Genomic DNA, 19,664 nt, shown 5'->3' with positions numbered 1-19,664 from the left:
AGATCTAAAAATCTTTTTCTAAAGGACTGGAAAAAGAAGAGCAAACTAAATCCCGGCAAACAGAAGAAAAAAATAAGAATTAGAACAGAAAATAAACTAGAAAACAGGAAAAATATGCAGAAATTAATGAAACCAAAAGCTGTTTAAAAAAAAATCAATAAAAGCAATAAGCCTTAGCCAGGAAACTAAGAAAAAAAAAGAGAGAGAGAGAGAGAGAGAAAGGACACAAACTACTAACATTAGAAATGAAAGAGGAGACATCACTACAAATCCAATGAACATTAAAAGTATAATACAGGCATGTTATGAACAATTCTATATCCACAAATTTGAGAACCTAGATGAATGAATATCAACTCCTTGAAAGACAAAAGCTGCCACAACTCATAGGAGAAGAAATAGACAATCCTAATAGGCTTATGTAGATTAAAGAAACTGGAAGAGTTTGGGTATCATGATGATATTTTAGATACCAAAGATGCAACCCGTGAAAAAAAAATAATTGATAAGCTGGACTTAATTAAAATTACAAACTTCAGGGGCATCTGGGTGACTCAGTCGGTTGAGCATCAGACTCTTGGTTGCAGCTCAGGTCATGATCCCAGGGTCTTAGGATAGAGCCCTGTGTTGGGCTCTGTGCTGAGCCTGGAGACTGCTTAAGATTCTCTCTCCCTCTTCCTCTGCCCCTCTCCCCATTACTTACTCTCTCTCTCTCTCTCTCTCAGATAAACAAAACAAAATAAAACAAGAAAACCCACTTTTGCTCTGCAAAAGACCCTGACAGAGAATGAAAAGATAAGCTACAGACTGGGAGAAAATATTTGCAAAAGACACATACAATAAAAAAAAAAAGAAAATCCTGCGATCCAAAATATACAAAGAATAAGAAAACAAACAAACCAATTTAAAAATATTTCCAAAAGCTGGGGTGCCTGGGTGGCTCAGTCGATTAAGCGTCCGACTTCAGCTCAGGTCATGATCTCACGGTCCGTGAGTTCGAGCCCCGCATCGGGCTCTGTGCTGACAGCTCAGAGCCTGGAGTCTGTTTCAGATTCTGTGTCTCCCTCTCTCTCTGCCCCTCTCCTGTTGATGCTCTGTCTCTCTCTGTCTTAAAAATAAATAAACGTTAAAAAAATTAAAAAAATATATATTTCCAAAAGCCAGAACACTGGGTGCCTGGGTGGCTCTGTGGGTTAAGTGTCCAACTATTGGTTTCAGGTCAGGTCATGATCTCACAGTTTGTGAGTTCAAGCCCACATCAGGCTCTGAGCTGACAGTGCAGGGCTTGCTTGGGATTCTCTCTCTTCCTCTCTCTCTCCCTCTCTCTCTCTCTGCCCTTCCCCCACTCACTGTCTCTGCCTCTCTCTCAAAAATAAAGAAATAAACTAAAAAAAATTTTTTTAAATGCCCAAAAGCCAGAACAGACACATTACCAAAGAGGACATATAGATGGCAAATTAGCATATGAAAAGATGCTCAACATCATTTTGTCAATAGGCAAATGCAAATTAAAACAACACTGAAATGCTACTTATTAGAATGGGCAAAATCCAGAACACTCACAACTCCAAATGGTAACAAGAATGTGGTAAAGGTGTAGAGTAATAGGAACTCTCCTTCATTACCAGTGGGAATGGAAATGGCATAGATATGGCACTTTGGCACTTTGGAAGATGGCTTGGTGGTTTCTTACAAAACTAGACATACTCTTACCATATGATCCAGCAATTATATTCCTTGGTGTTTATCAAAGGAGTTCAAAGCTAATGCCCATCCAAAACCTGCACTAAGATATATAGCAGTGTTATCTATAATGCCAAAACTTGGAATCACTGAAGATGTCCTTCAGTAGGTGAATGGATACATAAACTGTGGTACCTCCAGACAATGGAATATTATTCAATGCTAAAAAGAGATGAGCTATCAAGACAGGAAAAGACATAAGAGAAACTTAAATGCATATTACAAAGTGAAATAAGCCAATCTGAAAGGACTATATATTGTGGTGATTTAACAATATGGCATGCTAGAAAAGGCAAAATTGGAAATCAGAAACTATTAGTGGGGTGACAATCAATACGTGTAATGATTTTTAGGGCATCAAAAATACCTTGTATGATACTATGATGATGGATACATGACATTATACATTTTTGCAAATCTACAGAAGAGAAAACCCCAAGAGTGGACTCTGATGTAAACTTTGGATGATTATGATGTGTTAATGTAGGTTTATCAGTTATAACAAATGTACCACTCTAGCGGAAGATGTTGACAATGAAGGAGGCAATGCACGTGTTGGGGCCAGGGTATGTAGGAAATCTCTGTATTTTCCTCTCAATTTTGCTGTAAAACTAAAACTGCTTTAAAAAATAGAGTCTAAAAAATTTTCCATTAGAGTCTTCAAAGCTTTTGCTGAGACTTTTCAATCATTTGTTTGTTTCAAATGTTTTGTAATTGCTTCTTGAAGCATTTTATGATTATGAGTTAAAATCCTTGTCAGATAATTCTATAATCTGTGCCATTTCAATTTTGGCATATGCCGCCTTTTTTTTATTCACCTTGAGCTTTTCCTGATTTTTTGCAACAGAGAAAAGGAGGCGACACCAATTATTTACTTCCAAATGGGATTGTAAGTCTAGCTTTCCCACTCAGCTTCTGTTGATACCTAGTGGGGAGGTTTTCCTGCTTTCTCAGGGCACGAGTGGGAATAATGGCTACCCAATAAGGTCTTCATTTACAGCACATTGGCTGAGAAGGTGATTCCTACTTGGCCTCTGTGGGAGTACTTTCCTTCTAATAGGAAATGGTCAAAGTCCTGACTCTCCCCTAGGTCCCTCTGATGCCATCTCAACATAGATGGAAAGGGAGCTTCATCTCTGGGTAGGAGTGGAAATTCAGGCTTTCTGTATGGTCACTGATAGGGGTGGGTAGGTTGTGGCTCAGTACCGCAGGACAGTGATGAAGGTACCTACTCAATATCATGTCTTGTTTGACACCTCATCAGCAGGGGTTGGTGTGGAATTAGGTCTCCTGATTACAAGCTGGTGCAACTGAAGTCTAGACAGCTGTCAGTGGTAGAGATTTGACAGCATTTTTTCTGTGGTTTTTCTTTCCTGTGGAGTAGTATGATCATTGTTTAAAAGATTGCTGTCTTGCCAGCTGTCCCTTTTCTGGTCTGTTGTCTTAAGGGAGTAAGTTTTTTAAGGCCTTTTTTGGTCTGTATCTGTTGGTGTTTCCAGGTTGCCAGCCTCTCCAGGCTTTGTCTGTATATATAAAGCAAAAAGAAAACCGAGGAAATTCACCTTTCATTGAGCCCTGAGGGCCCAAGCTTGTTTGCGTTCTTGCTGCCTTTCAGAGTATTATTTTTGTAACATTTATGTTTAGATGATCAGTTTCCCACTGGGAGGGTGGAACAGGAAGAAGTACATATATTCTACCTCTTTGGAGTTCTAGGCTTATTGAAGCTTTTTATATATGAAAATGGTATGATTAGGCTTACACTTTAAAGAGAAGAATCTTCTGTGGGGACATAGTTACAAGGTACAGAAACACAAGGCAAGAAATGATGTAAAGAAGAACTGAACACTGGCTGTACCATTAGAAGAGGGAACACAAATACAAAAATAAAGAAATGAAGAGGCTAAGATTGTGGTTGTTTGTGATGAGTTGTTTGATAGAAAACATCACCCAGTAAACGTTTAAAATGTATAATATTGATGATACCTCTAGAAACTTATTCCCCATACATTAAACACTCTATGGTTCTGAAGACTTTTTTTTCATTTACAGAACTCTAATTGATATTTTAATATATAAAGAAAGAACCACATTCTAAAACATGGGGAATTATAAGGAAAAATATGTTTTAATCAAGGGCAAGAAAGTGCATGGTAGAGCAGAATAACATATTTATAGTAGCTACATTCCTTACTACATACAATGACTTACTGGAGAGTAAGGTTATATAATAAGAAACATCAGAAATTTTATAATCCTATGTTTGAATACTAGAAAACACTAAAAACAAGATTCTAGTGAAAATGATTCTTCAAATTAACACTTTAAATGGTAAAAATATTATATAACTCCTATTAAGAATGAAATATATCAAAAAGAAAAGAATCAGATTAAAAATTAAATTTTTAAAGCAAATCATTAAAGACTGGTAGTAAACATGTTAAGCTTATATATTCATATATTGGGAATATGTATGTGCATACACTCACACATATATGCACACACATACACATGTATACATACAAACACACAAATGCAAACTAGTTGTAAAATCTCAGAACCCTTCTTCTTTATTTTTTAAACATGTTTGTAATACAGGTTTTGATTTTAAAAAGGATAGCAATGGTTTCACATCTGGAAAAAAAATAAATTCATTAGGAAATCTGAAGTTAAAATGACTTCAATGAATACAAAATCTCAAAACTATGTGTTCAATATTGCTGATGAAACTTCACAACCTGACTTTTATTATATATTTAGCACTTTTGACAAGTTTTTTCAGGTCCTAAATATCCTTATAAATTTTACGAACAAAATTTAATACAGCAGTCATATAAAGCCAAGCGATTGTTTATCTATCTTTCTTCTCAGAAACATTATCATTTTGACTTTATAAGATGCTCATCATGATAATAAAGTGATATAAATAGCTAATATTTACTGACACTTAACCCTGAATCAGGCATTATAATAAATGCTTTATGTGCAATCTCATTATAGTTAACAGATTCATCTGGGTAGTTGTTCAAAATTATACCAAGTAAGGAGCAAGAGCAATATTCAAACTCAAAACTTCTCTATAGGATGTGTACTTAATCCCCATTACATTATCCTGAATTTGTATATAATTACATTTTCTTTTACAATGAAAGCTGGTGCAGCCACTCTGGAAAACAGTATGGAAGTTCCTCAAAAAAACTAAAAATATAACTACCCTATGACCCAGCAATTGCACTACTAGGCATTTATCCATGGGATACAGGTGTGCTGTTTTGAAGGGACACATGCACCCCCATGTTTATAGCAGCACTATCAACAATAGACAAAGTATGGGAATAGCCCAAATGTCCACCGATGGATGAATGGATAAAGAAGATGTGGTATATATATATATATATATATATATATATATATATATATATATATATACAATGGAGTATTAATCAGCAGTCAAAAAGAATGAAATCTCACCATTTGCAACTACGTGGATGGAACTGGAGGGTATTATGCTAAGTGAAATTAGTCAGAGAAAGACAAAAATCATATGACTTCACTCATATGAGGACTTTAAGAGACAAAACAGATGAACATAAGGGAAGGGAAACAAAAATAATATAAAAACAGGGAGGGGGACAAAACAGAAAAGACTCATATATATGGAGAACAAACTGAGGGTTACTGGAGGGATTGTGGGAGGGGGATGGGCTAAATGGGTAAGGGGCATTAAGGAATCTACTCCTGAAATCATTGTTTCACTCTAGGCTAACTAATTTGGATGTAATTTTTTTTAAATAAAAAAATTAAATTAAAATCTTTGTGGGTAAGGGGAGAGTAAACAAAATATGTTACCCAAAATAATTGTACCAATGTGAAATTTTTGACATCTAAAAAAGATAAAATTACCATAAGCGTAAGGCAAAAATCCTTTAGCTTGCAATTGAAAAAAATAATACTTTAGCTAATAGTTGGACAAAAAGTAATCTGCTGTTCCAGATATAAACAACATACCATTTATCTTTAGAAGGCCAAGGAAAATTTACAAATACCTCAACCATAATATATTTACTAAGATCTATTAGTATCTTTATAGATTTTGCTGAGCCTGTGGAGGACATCAGTTACTACCCTATTTTTACCACCCCTTTAAGCCACTCACAGAGATTACATTCTAAAAAGATTAAGGGGCACATGGGTGGTCCAGTGGGTTAAGTGTCTAACTCTTGATTTCAGCTCAGGTTATGATCTCATGGTTGTGAGATCCAGCCCGGCATCAGGCTCTGCACTGAGGAGGGAGCCTGCTTGGGATTTTCTCTTTCCTTCTCTCTCTGCCCCTCCCTACTCACACTCTCTCAAAATAAATAAACATTTAAAAAAAACCCAGAAAATAAAAAAATAAAAATATTGAAAGACTCTCTAATACAACATAACAATTCTTATTTTTAATACTAGTAGTTAGCACATAGTGGGTTTTTTAATCCTCAATTTTGATTACTTGAATAGCATACCGTCAGGCTCAGCCTCATGTGTAGCACCTGCAGCTTTGCTCAGTTGACTTTGAACTGTGCATCCAGGAACATACAACTGAGATTTATCATAGATAAAGGACGTTTACCAATAGAGAATGAAATGGTCAAGCTTTTCCACAAGGAAGGATAAAACAAGTTGTACTTTTAACAGTTTTCATATATAACCTCAAATCCTGTTTATCCTTTTACCTGTAGCTGATTTCACAATCAATTTTAATTCTAAAGATCAAATGAAGAATAAAAAGGAGAATATATTTTATATTTTGAAAATCAATTCTGAAAAGCAACTCTGCACCAGCTTTCAAAACTTTGCTTAAGAATTAGTTGAGTAGCATTCTGACAGCTACCAAGCCACTCTCATGGCCAGTGGTCTCTGCAGCCCATCAGGCTGGTAAGAGTCACCAGGTGCTAGGTCGGGCAGGCACACAGGGATCATGCATGCAGGTATGCATAGGGTTCATGGACATATCAGCTGCTGCATCAACTGCAACATAAAAGGCCCCACATGGAGGGCTATGTAATCACCCTGATGGAATCTGAGCAAGTGGCTTGGAGGCTGTGCTGAGCCTACAGCATCCTAGATGTCTGAGTTGATGACCACTTGGTCCATATGCATGATTTGCAACTATTAAAAAGTGTATATACTGTATTTCAAAAATAAAAAAAAAATTATTTGAGTAAAATAAACACCTATATTCTGAAATAATATTTCCCAGAACGGGCAGTACACTTTTAAGGATTATTTCATGTGTATTGACTTCCTATTTGGCAGTCAATAAATTGACAAAGAGAAAGATGTTAAATACAACTTACTCAAGTAGTCCCAAATATGTGTATTGAGCAAAAGTACTTAAAACTGTATAAATTCCAGTTCTTTGCAAAGTCATTCAACACACACACACACACACACACACACACCCCTAGACTGCTACACTTGGAACAGTACCTGAACTAACACTGAAAACAAATAATTTTCTACATAGTACACTTTTGTGGATTTTGACAGCAGACAAGGAAAATAAATGTTTCATCCCCAAACCCTCCAGCTTTAAGTCAATGTTGTACCTTCTTGTTTTCCCCCACCTTTAATGCTTTCTAACACCCCAGGTGAAAGATGAAGGGTTATCTGTAACCTCAGGTTCTATCATTTTGAAGTGGAGTGATTGCAAACTCTCAAAATCAGGAAAATTGAACATTTTAAACGTGAGCTTTCAGCTTCATTCCTGAGTTTTTGATCCTATACAGTTAATTTTGTATGATATTGGGGATAAGTAAGCTACTAATGTCACTGGAGGTGTAATGATGTTAAGCAGACATCACATCACAGTCACAGATGTCAGGATAAAATTAGCTTATTCTATCAGAAGACATCAAACCTCAATTTTCATAAATAGAATACATGGATGGCACTGATTAAAGCAAAACAATAATTACAGTTAAAGGAAAGAAAACTATAGCTTCACAGAGTCACAGCCAATGTTTTTCTAAGCATTTTAGATGGAATCAAAGCCAATCCTAAAAACAATTGACTAAGCCTGCATAAAGATTGTTCTTTAGGCAAATTAATAAACAATGACTAAATCTTAGTAATGATAGTCCTGAAGCAAAATGCACATATCTATGTATAATCTCCCATTATAGAGTATAGAATATATTAAAGGGAGACAAAAAGAACCATGATTGTCCATGACTGTATTTAGATAGTTGGATTCAAAGAATTCTTTTTAATCATTACCTAGGAGATTATATTTGGAAAGAAAAAGTTAGTCTCATTTAAAGATATATTCCTCAATTAGATTCTGTGGTAAGGAGAATTCTAGATGACCCTGAAGGTTCAAATGCACCAGTATACATGTCTCTACAAACTCTCCCTCTGACTATTGGAAGAACTCCTGAATACGATGTGATATAAAGCCAGGTATTTTACATGACAAAATATTTTCAGATGTAATTAAAGCCCTTAATCAGTTGTGTTTGACTTAATAAAGGGGAGGTTACCCTAGAGGACTTGATCTAATCAGGTAAAAGAAAGACTAGAGCCTTCATGGAGATCAGATATGTTCTCCTGCTGGCTGCTTTGAAAACATGAACCAAAAAGTCAAAGTGTCAAGGCAGAGCAAAGGGCAAAGAACTGAACCTAGTGTTAGTCTCCAACAGCTAGCAAGAAAAGGGGACCTAAGGCGGACTTGGGTGGCTCAGTCAGTTGAGCGTCTGACTTTGGTTCAGGTCTTCATCTCACAGCTTGTGAGTTCAAGTTCCCTCTGTACTTACATCTCAGAGCCTGGAGCCTGTTTTGGATTCTGTGTCTCCATCTCTCTCTGCCCCTCTCCTGCTGGCACTCTGTCTTTCTTTCTCTCAAAAATAAATAAACATTAAAAAAGAAAAAAAAAAAAAGAAGGAAAATGGGACCTTCATCATATAGCCGCAAGGAACTGAACTCTACTAAAAACCATAGGCTTTGGAAGAGGGCCTCAAGCAGCAGAAAGGAACACAACGTGGAAACCATTTTGATTTCATCCTTGTGAGAGACCCTGAGAGGAGAATCCAGTGAAGACATGCCCAGATCCCTGACACATGGAAACTGTGAGACCATACATGTATGTTGTTTTACATGGTTTAGTTTTTGGTAACTTGTTACATAGTCACAGAAAGTGACTCTTAACCTCAGAGTAAACTCTAGTTCCTACCAAGAGAACCAACATAAGCTTCATCTATTTTTATTATAATCACATATTGCTTAATTCAAGTCAAATCACATTTTTCCAAAAAAAATTATATATTTTTTGTCAAGAATATATTTCACACACAAATACCCCATATATTCCTCAGGGACTATATTTTCTTCATTTATACATAGGTATAATTTGAAAGAATTAAGTTCTACTTTTTACTCTCAAGCAGGCCCAAACTATTCATATTTCACTGATTAAAGCATGTTTAATTGTGGAACCCTAAATTAACCCTCAGAATTGAAAACATAAATGCCTTATGATGCATGTGGCTGCAAAACTTATAGAGCATATTGATCCAATACATAGAGTTGCAGAAATATGTAATCATGTACAAGTATAGCTATTTGAGGAAGAAATTAATTGCTGAGGTAAGTTTTAGTTTGCTGTGTTTTGTAATGACACACAAAATAAGTAGTATTTTTAGTAAAAAGCAAAATATATTGTTATCTTTAATATTCATCACATTTGCTTGTAAAGGTTATTTGGCCAACAGTCATGAATGTACCAACTATTCACAAAGCATTCTCCAATGTGCTCCTAGGGATGCCTAGATTGCTATCTGCTCACAGAGGACTTAGACTTAAGACTCTTAGTTGATGCTAATGTTTTCCCTTCTCAGAAATAGTTAACTCCTGATTCAAAATGTTTATCAGTAAGGATAGATCATTAGAATAATTCTATAACATGGATTTTTATCTGTTTTTACATTGTGGGAAATCATGACACTTCAAAAAAAGTAACCATTCTTCATATGCTGTCACTCTGTATGACTAGAAAAGGGTATGATGGACTATTCCCGACCCCCTGCTAATAAATCTTCCCAAATAACTTTAACAACTTATTAAATGATTGCAATGGGTAAGCCTGCTGTGCAGTATCTTGCATTTCTTATAGAACACCTAAAAGATTTTAACCCTAAATGCAAAGGCTAAAGCTTAGCAACTTACTCTGAGGTCACAGCCAATGGAAGCCAAGCAGAGATGCTAACCATCTATCTCATTCCGGAGCCACTTTTCTTTCCCAATTCAAATGACTCTCCATCTTGTCTATATCTATCCTATCACTAGCCACCAAATAAATTGGTTTCCCCTCCTTGACTTCCTCAAAGAGCATCCTAAGCTTCATTGCTCTGAATCACCCAATTCTGAAGCCACAGTAAACAAGGAGAAAAAACAAGATGGAGAATATTAAAAAGGATCATGTTCTTCCTTTTATAGGCTTCCATTCTGAGGCTGGTAAAATGACTGAACACAGAGGCAACTTAGAGTTTGTATTCGTCTATGGGACTAAACAATCTTATTTCTGAATCGCTGAAATTAAAGGGGATTTCTGGACGGTTTATATAATATGCAGTAAAATCACCATCCTGCTAGAATTTTCATCTGGGTCAGGGAAATTTACACTGAATGAATAAAATTTAAGGGAGCAGTGGAAGATAAGTTGTGCTTGCTCCCAGCTAAAGTTGGAGCATTTTCTTACCCCTATTTGCTTTAATACTGCTCTCACTCAAATAGATTTAGCTTTTATAATTAACTATTTTGGTGACAGAAAAATCAGTGCAAACTGGCTTACAACAATGGAATATACTGACTCATAAGCACAAACCCCAATGATGGCACTGGCTTGTGCTATCTTTCTACATTCTTCAATTGGTTAACTTCATTCTGTGGCCGTGCATATTGGCAAGATATGTGGATACAATAGACACCTCCTTGTTAAAGTCCAGTGGAAAGGAGATCTTTTCTGAAGTGATCTGAAAAGCCTGGAGAGTCACTCTGATCAGAGTGGCTTGGATTATGTGCTCACCCTAATTGAATTATGTGGTCAGGAATTGTTACCCAAGGATGGGTGTAGGCTTGGTTCATAGGCCCCTTACTTATTGCTAGAGTGAAGCCTGTTTCAGGCCACACAGACTGGGATTAAGGGAAGGATAGAACTGCAAATGAAGAGCCAGGGCTGTCACAAGAAGAAAGAGTGGACACCGGGCAAGCAAGTAACCATCTACTGAGAATAATCTTTGTAAAAGTTCTGTTCCAGGAGGATTTATTTATTTCTGAATATTCCAAGCATTGTACCAGATTTTAAGAACCAGATCCATTTAATTTAAGCCTTTTTTTTCCCACAAACTGCAGTCTTCATACTTTTATACATTAGCTTTTTACATCTTTGACTATTATCCCCATCTGCAGGTGTTCAGCCCTGAGTTAAAATAAGAATCGTTCAGAGCCTGTGTTCCAGAAGCTTGATGACAGTCTTTCTCTCTTGTCCCATTGTCAAAGATGGGTTCAAGTGCTGCTCATAAATGTTTAAGAAGAAGATGAAATGTCTAAATCAGCCAAATGAATAGCCAAGTGTGATTTTCAGTCTGTAGCTTTTACTTGATGCTAAGTTATTGAAATTTTCTCAGAAAGACTCCAGAACTACAATTTTTCTAGAATTTCTTTGTCAGAACCCTCGTTGAGTTTGAAAAGCTGCATTGCAATGATGAAGCCATATAATGGCCTTCAATTCCATAGCCATTTGCTCCCACTTGCACATTTAAATTTGTAGCAGAAATCCAAATGTTTAGCTTAATTGCCCTACTATGAAATACAGAGATTTATGAAAAGATGCTAACAGCCTGTCCCCGTGCCATCATTGAAAAGGCTCACTGGGTATTCAATAATAGGAAAGAAAAAAAGCATAAGTATAAAGAGGCAAAAATTACATTTAAATCAACATGGCAAAAGGTTTCCATGGTACAAAGAAAAATTAAATCAAACAGTGGGGTTCTTTTCAATTGAGGCCTTTAAGGAAACGGGAAAGATGTAATGTTCTTTATTTGTCAGACAAGTGACACAGTTAATCAGTGCTAATTGCCCAGGATTGGCCTCTCAGTTATGTCAGTTAATTAAAGTACATTCTCATATGTACTGACCAAACCCCTGTATGTGGTGGGTAGACAGAGAAATGAAAGGCATAGATAGTGGGTCCCTCTGTCACTTGGAAAAAGAAATCAATACTGATTTAGTTGTAGCAGAATTGAGCTATTTTGTCTGCAGTCTTTTTATCTTCAAGGCCCCCTGGCCATCAGTGTGGGAAAACATTCATGGAACGAATGCATTTAGCAGGAGTAATCATCATCATCGTGAAGTGCTTATCAGAAATGAAGACAAAATGCAATTAGGCTAGATTTACAGTTGGACCAATAATTACCACTCAGATGTTTCAGCTGAATGGAAAATACATGATTCCCAACCATGACATTTGTGTTCGATTGCTTTCTCCTCCTTTCTCTTGTGATCTCTAACCCTCCTCCATTTTCTTTTCTTCTTTATTTTTTCACTTATAAAATATGTCAGTCATGATGTAGCACAGCTGAATAATTGTCATAGAGTCAAATGCTTGCAGGTGGTTAATGGAAACAGAAAATTAAATGAACAGCAGTAAAGAAACTCATACAAAATTAAAGAACTCTATTGCAAATTTAAAGGGTCATTTGGTTTCATCAAAAATCAAATAATATGAATATGTTATCCTCTGCATGAAAAAGACTATGTTAAATTGTTTTGAGAGCTGAAAAATGAGCAATCAATGGTGTGCTAATGAAATTTGTGAAAAAATCATGCACTATTGAAATATGCTGTAAATTGTCATTTAGTCCCTGCAGATGAAGGCCTACTTTGAGGGATCAATTTTTTTTTCTTGAACTTATTGTTTACCTAAATTATTGAATTGAAGATATGACTTAAAAAAAGTTAAGACTGTTACTAAAAAGAAATCAGAGTAGGATTAAACTAAGCAGACCTTTCTATCTTTCTTAGATGCACAAAAACAAAACAAAACAAAAAAATAAAATAAAATAAATCCACCAAACTAGTTACTCCTTCAAAAATGTCTTGTCTGAGACCTTTTCTCTTCATGTGACAGAAACCCAGCAATTCATAACACATTCACGATATGTCCAAAGAACTGAATCAATGGCCCCATTGACCTGCAAGGACTTAAGATGGTTTAGATCAACTAAGCTCTCATCTGCCTGGCAGTTTTGAAATATATAATTGATAAAACTTTTGTGAAAAGAAAAGCTGTCTTTCTGGTGAAGAATTAGATATGATGTTGTATGGTGTCATTCAGAAGTGGATTTCAGTTACAGATTCTTCAAGAATAGATTTCAAGATTACAAAGCATTACATTCTTTATTCACTCCTTTTTATTTTTCATTATGCTCTTCATTCTCTGGGAAACCCAGAAGTCAATATGAAATGTCTTTTGTCCATCATAGAAATGATTTTCTTCTTTGCTGGTTGCTCATATCAAAGGGAAAGAAAAATGAAGACATATAATTGAGTCTTCATTGAAAATAACTCAGACATTTGTGACATTGCCTTGAATGGCTATCTCGTAGCTGAATATTTTTAACGACTAACAAAATCTTAGAGGGTGTTTGAAAGTGAATCAGTTTTTCACATAAAAAAACAAGACTTAAAAATAAATATTCTTAAAAGAACAGCTTTAAAAAGGTTGAAATAAAGCATGTTTTTTAAACAATATAAATCCCTTAAGATGATTCATAGCCTTTTCAAATGCAAAACAAAATGTATCTTATCGTGTGCTAATGAGAAAGAAATAATATAAACACACAGTTATTTTCTTTTCAATTATCCTTGTTGATTTAAACCATTAAAAGTATCTTTGATAGTTTTTTCCCCCTCTGTCAAACTTATGAGTTGTCAGTGGATTATATATATAAAAGTGATGCACAGGTGAAAATATTGATTCAACCTTTTTCTGAATGAGTATCAAATACTTTTATTTTAATAATACCTAGCAAAGGTAAAGTTTAGTTGCTTGTTATTTCATGTTAAAGTAATATAAAAACCAAAATACCTCAAAGAATCTGACTAGTTTGCATGAAAAATATAATGAAATGCCCAATTTTTTGAGTTAAAGCATTTTTTCTTTATATTTTTCAAACATTACTTCAATTTTAAAATTGTTCTGCCCTTTTTCTTTTTTTAAATGTTTTATTTATTTATTTATTTATTTATGTATGTATGTATGTATGTATGTATGTATTTATTTAGAGACAGAGACAGAGTGCAAGTGGAGGAGGGGCAGAGAGAGAGAGAGGGAGACACAGAATCAGAAGCAGGCTCCAGACTCTGAGCTGTCAGTGCAGAGTTCGATATGGAGCTCCTAGCCATGAACCAAACCATGAGATTATGACCTGAGCTGAAGTCAGATGCTTAACTTGACTGAGCCACCCAGGCACCCCTGAAATTTTTCTGCCCTTTTTCTAACTGAAGCCCTTTAAAGCCCCCATATTTATATAACAGTAATATTGTTGTCATTTAAATCCAGCCATCTAAATACTAAGTGTAGAAACATTACAATTTTCAAAATGGTACTCTTTGAAGACTCACTACTATGAAAAAAATGACAGATGAAATTCATAGCAGGGACATTGCCATTATTCCCATTTAACATCATCACTTTTCTGCTGTCACAGACTAGAAGTCTGGAGTTCTCTCTTGTCCAGCAAGAGACCAGACACAGAATTGAATACAAGAGAGGCTATGTCCAGGTGGAGACAAGAGCTCCGAACAGGGGTTTCTTCTCTGTATTTATTGAGCTCACAAGATATTACCCACATGATGAATGTGAAGAAAATAAGATCTTACACAGATGAACATGGAGAAAACAATCAGACTGTAATCATTAACTTGTGTGTGTAAGAAGCAAATGGTCTGAGGGGCATGTGGTGTTTGTGATCAAGGTACGTTGGCACCAGACGGAAAGTAATTTCCTGTAGGTGATATAACCAGTTACTTGTGATCCTATTAAAATATCTGGCTAGCTAACTTCAGGCGCTTTGCTTCCTGGTGGCGGCTTTCTGCCCTAAGCTTTTTCCTAATCCATGTATGTAAGTGGAACCATTTTCCCACATTCTGCCTTTCTTAAAGGCAGAATTAAAATTAAATTAAAATTTTAACTTTTTTTTTACCTTTCAAATAAAATGTAGGAAAATTTTATGCCAGAGACAAACATCTTTATTTTCATGTATTACACTGAAATTTTTATATATATCCCAGCCCCACTAAAGACCTGTATTCAAGATTTCCGTTCAGTACAAAGGACATTTCATACAGATAGAATACAGTGTATAGATGAGTCTGAAACATTATATATCTTGATAAATACATTCCCTTTTGATAATTCTATTCCGTTAAATTAATACATATCAAGGCTAGAAGTTTGAGCGGAAAATATAAAACATCTATGCTAGTATTAAGAGTGCCTAAGTTCAGGATGGCACTAGAGGCTAGGAAAGATGTTTTCTCAGCAGTCTGAGATTCTGTGGATGAGACTAGTCTAACAAATATGAAATAAATACAAAAATAAGTTTAAGTTCATTGTAATTTTCTAGAGCTGTCAAGGTAAAAAAAAAAAAATTAAGGAAAACCAGAGTGGAAAGTGTTAACCCTGCTCAGGCCCACCTTCATAAATAGGGCGCTCATTATCCCAGCCACCAAGAATGTTTGCCACTGACAGCCCAGAGCTGAGTTCCTCTCCTGGAACTACACCTCACCTACTGCTACTGCCTTGAAAACTTGCTTGCCTTCACTTCATTCTGCATCTGGTGATTTATGTCAGTACAAAGGTTGCACCCTTGCCTCAATTCCACACATGTCTAAAAGGCCACTCTTTTCAACAATCCCCATGGGATCAGATAAAACCATTGTTATTACCTCCTTAATTTGTGCAGTACTGCTTCCCTTATATCATCGTCATTGTGGGTTTCTTCAGAGCAAGCCTCAAGAAACTTTTGCACACAGATCTTCATCTCGGAATTGGGTTTCCAGTAACACAAAGAGAGAGACCTTCATTTGTCCTTGAGTGATAGGAAGCATTTGGATAATTGGAGAGATGAAGGGAAAGCATCATAGCCTGGTGTGGTATGGAACACACAAACTGGGGTGAAAAGTGCAAATGACTCACTATGATCCTAAGATGGTGAAGAGCCCCTGGTCTGACGATCTGAGAGATTTTCAGGGAATTACTTAAAATGAGAAGGGAGAAGATAGGTGTTGGTAGAATGTGAAAGATATTAAACGTCATGTAAAGGATTTGGATTTTATTGAGTAGATGTTTGCAAGTCACTCTAAGACTAGAGTTAAAGTGCAATGCTTAAGGAAGCTTGGTTAAGGAAGGATATGCAGGATGGAATAGAATCAGGAATGGCAGCACAAGTCCATGTCTTAGAGAGTAAAAGCCTGCAGAGGGACAACAGAAAGAATAAACAAATTTCTCTTTCCACTTTCTGTCTCTCTCTCTCTCTCTCTCTCTCTCTGTGTGTGTGTGTGTGTGTGTGTGTGTGTGTGTTGTGTTGAAAAAGAGAAAAAAAAAAATCTGACATATACTTTCTAAGGAAACCCTGGAAGGAATAAATAGGTCTTTTGATGAATCCTTTTACGAACTGTTACTTCCAAATCTACCATCAGAGAGAAATAACCTGGTATATTTTTCCTTCCATTATGTGTTTCCTATTTCTGTTTTGTAGAGATACTCATGAAAACTAAAACAAACATGGAAGAAAGCCAGAAGAAGAAGGGGGATAATCAAAGGATCTGGATAATGGTACATAAACTAAATAATTGCCTTCTGGCATACCTGAAAATTGTTTTTCTTTAACTCAGCCTGCACTCTGTGTTCAAATCATCTCCCTAGGATACAAGGTGAATGATAAAAGACCTGAAGGAAATAGTCAAATTTCTTAAAATTTAATTACATTTTTGTCAACCTTGGATAAGGCACTAGGTGCTCATCACACACCTTGTTGTCCAGTACCGTTTTCGATATTGTTCTTTCCCTTTCAGAGCACTTTGAATTTGTCTTTGAACATGACAACATCTATCATCCTTCAGTGAATTAGCAAGTATATCAGTAGGTTATCATTAATATCCAAATAAAGATCCTAAATGCAAATTCCTGGCAGTCTTATCATTACTCTCAAGTACTCATGCTATTTCTATTATTTATTTCTAATTTTTTCACAATTAAGAAGATGTCCAATTTAGATTATCTTGCAATATCTCCTCACACACAGATGAATAAACAATTAAGAAGGTAAATATTATTTCAGGTAATAACTATTACACTTGTTCCTTAGAAAAAACTGAGGCTACCGTAACAGATTCATAGAGCATTTTGCTGACTCTAGCCTAGGAGCCCTTGGAATAAAAACAAATACTATATTGCTATGGGTTCCTCTAAATTTCTGTCTTCCTAAGAAAGGAGTTATCCAAATTTGTTGGTTTAAAGACTTCAGTATAATAGTATTTGAATCTAAATGGTTCCCCTTCATTTTGATTTTACATTCTTAAATAATCAAATATAGGCCCAACATCTAAATTCCTCCAAGTAATGGTGAGGAAAAGGAGGCTAGAATAGGATACCTACTTTAAACTTCAACCACACATTAAATTTCCATCAAATTAACTTAGTAGTTCTAATTTTCTATTTTCTAGATTTCTATTTTCTAGAAATTCCTCCTTGCCTGATTATGGAAAGTTGAGTTCTGACAAAAATCCTTTATTTAAAAAATTCAAAAGGACAAGATTTTTTTTCACAGGTCACTGACTCTTATAAATATTGCCAAATAGCAGTGATATTTTGCCATGCTTAGCAAAACATAGGCATTTAATACTGAACAATAATGTACTTTGTTGTTCTTTCTGCCTAGTTTTTTAAGAGTGTACTTTGACTTGATTTTGTAATGAAGCAGAGGGAACTGTATCTATGTTTTTCTCTTCTATTTCTATTTTGTCATAATAGTCCAAATTATCTTGAATAAAATGACAATAGGACATCTTATAACATCTTGAATTTGTTCATATAATTCTGGTATTGCTCTGGCCACACTAAAGCTGAAACTGCATTTTGGCATACATTGCTAATTGAAGATTCAAGTTTGACTATCAGAATTCAAGGTGGGCAACCAGTGCCTGAAAATCTCTGGAATCCTACAGAACTCTCTTAATACCAGTCCCTGCATCACCACTATTGATGTAGACAGAGGTTATGCAGGAAGGGCGAAGGGAATTAGCAAACTTTTTAAAGTCACTTGCCAACAAAGTGAGGGGAAAGAGTTCTTGGAATCTAAGTCAAAGGAAACGAGGTTTATCAAATGGAATAGGTGACAGTGATTTTCTTCAATTTACATCATTTTGATTGTGCTACTGAATGTCACAGATAGCTTAGCAAGAAAACAGTAGTAACATTTCCAGAAGTATTTTTGTTTCACGTAATTAAGGACTTGTATACTCAAAAAGTAATTAAATAATGGAACAAAATTATGTGGAGCTGTGGACATTTAATAATATAATGAAGGGTTAGGGACCCAAACTGTTTGCTTACTTAGATGATTACAGCAGATGATTTACATTGAGAATCAATCAGTGTTTTTCAGGTGTTTCAAATTATTCCAATCAAAGTGTCATCTGCTTAATTTTGCAAACAAAGTTTTTATCTTATTTTTTCTACTTGTGATTGGACTAAAATGTTCAAGACTACTGAAAGTTAAGTGAATAACTTCATAATTGGCTAATTTTTACTTGGGAATTAAAATGCAGACAAAATACAGGTCCAACAATTGTTTGGGGGCATTTTAGGCTATGGCAATTTAATAATGAGAATAAATAATAACAGCAATGAAAATTATCATTCACAGGGAAATTTCTATGTTCAAGGCACAGTTTGAATCATATTTTACATTATATCAACTCATTCACTCATTTAATATAATCTCAAGTAGCCCTACATGTCTTAGATCTTTTTAGCCATGCCTCAATTTCCCTTCTTACAGACATTTTCTTGAGTTCTGCAATAAAGTTATGGAAATATTCTATAAATTTCTTATTTAATTCTAACCATGACTTTGTGGAAGAGATTCTGTACTTGACATTTATAGCAAACAGAAAGTTCTGTCTTTGGCTGTTCATGATTCAGCAGATACTTGCCAAATGGAGTTATGGCAAATTACAGATTTTGAGTATGATAGCAAGTTTAGCATTAAGGTAGCTTGTAGTTTAGAAGTTTTATGTTCTAAATCTTGGAACATACGACCTTCGATCATTAATAATAGCTCTGGGAAGATGTAATTCAAGACAAGTGAGTTTCCCTGAACTTTTAGGGAAAGGATTTCAAAAGATAGCAGAGACTCTGGGTGGTGAGTGATGCCTCAATGTCAGAAAACACATCCCATTAGCTTGCAAATGAAAGCAAAGGACAATTCTGTGGGAAAGAGTGCCAGAGAAAAATATCTAACACTTCTGCCAACGTCGTGTATGGACAGGTTGGTAGGCACCTGAAACCAGAGCAACACAACTTTCAAGTTGTCTTTCCGTAGGGAGCCCCTGGTCACTAACTGTAGCCTTGCTGCCATCTCAACAGCACTAGTTCTACTCCCCTGCCATCTCAATTCAAACAAGTAATAAATGGCTCTCCAGATACAGAAAGTATTTCTAGGGCAACCCCATCTTAAGGCAACTGCAATTATTAGCAGCCATCAAAATATGTCACAGTTTGGATTTAGAAATCTAAAATATTAGTGACGGAACATAATTACCATGAATCTCAAAAACCAGTATTTGCTTGATCTCCTAAGAGAGAAAAATGTTGTCCA

The 19,664-nt window shown here is 35.5% G+C and overlaps 1 pseudogene; it reads right to left on the bottom strand.

Annotated features, from left to right (window-relative positions):
- The window catches only part of LOC106982271 (40S ribosomal protein SA-like), a 29,519-nt pseudogene extending 13,695 nt beyond the window's left edge, over positions 1-15,824 (bottom strand).
- Between the last annotated feature and the right edge of the window lie 3,840 nt (positions 15,825-19,664).

This window comes from Acinonyx jubatus, chromosome A1, assembly GCF_027475565.1.
Source record: "Acinonyx jubatus isolate Ajub_Pintada_27869175 chromosome A1, VMU_Ajub_asm_v1.0, whole genome shotgun sequence".
In the NCBI taxonomy this organism is placed as follows: Eukaryota; Metazoa; Chordata; class Mammalia; order Carnivora; family Felidae; genus Acinonyx; species Acinonyx jubatus.
The sequence above is the reverse complement of the archived record's forward strand: the minus strand, read 5'-3'. Positions and strand labels throughout refer to the sequence as shown.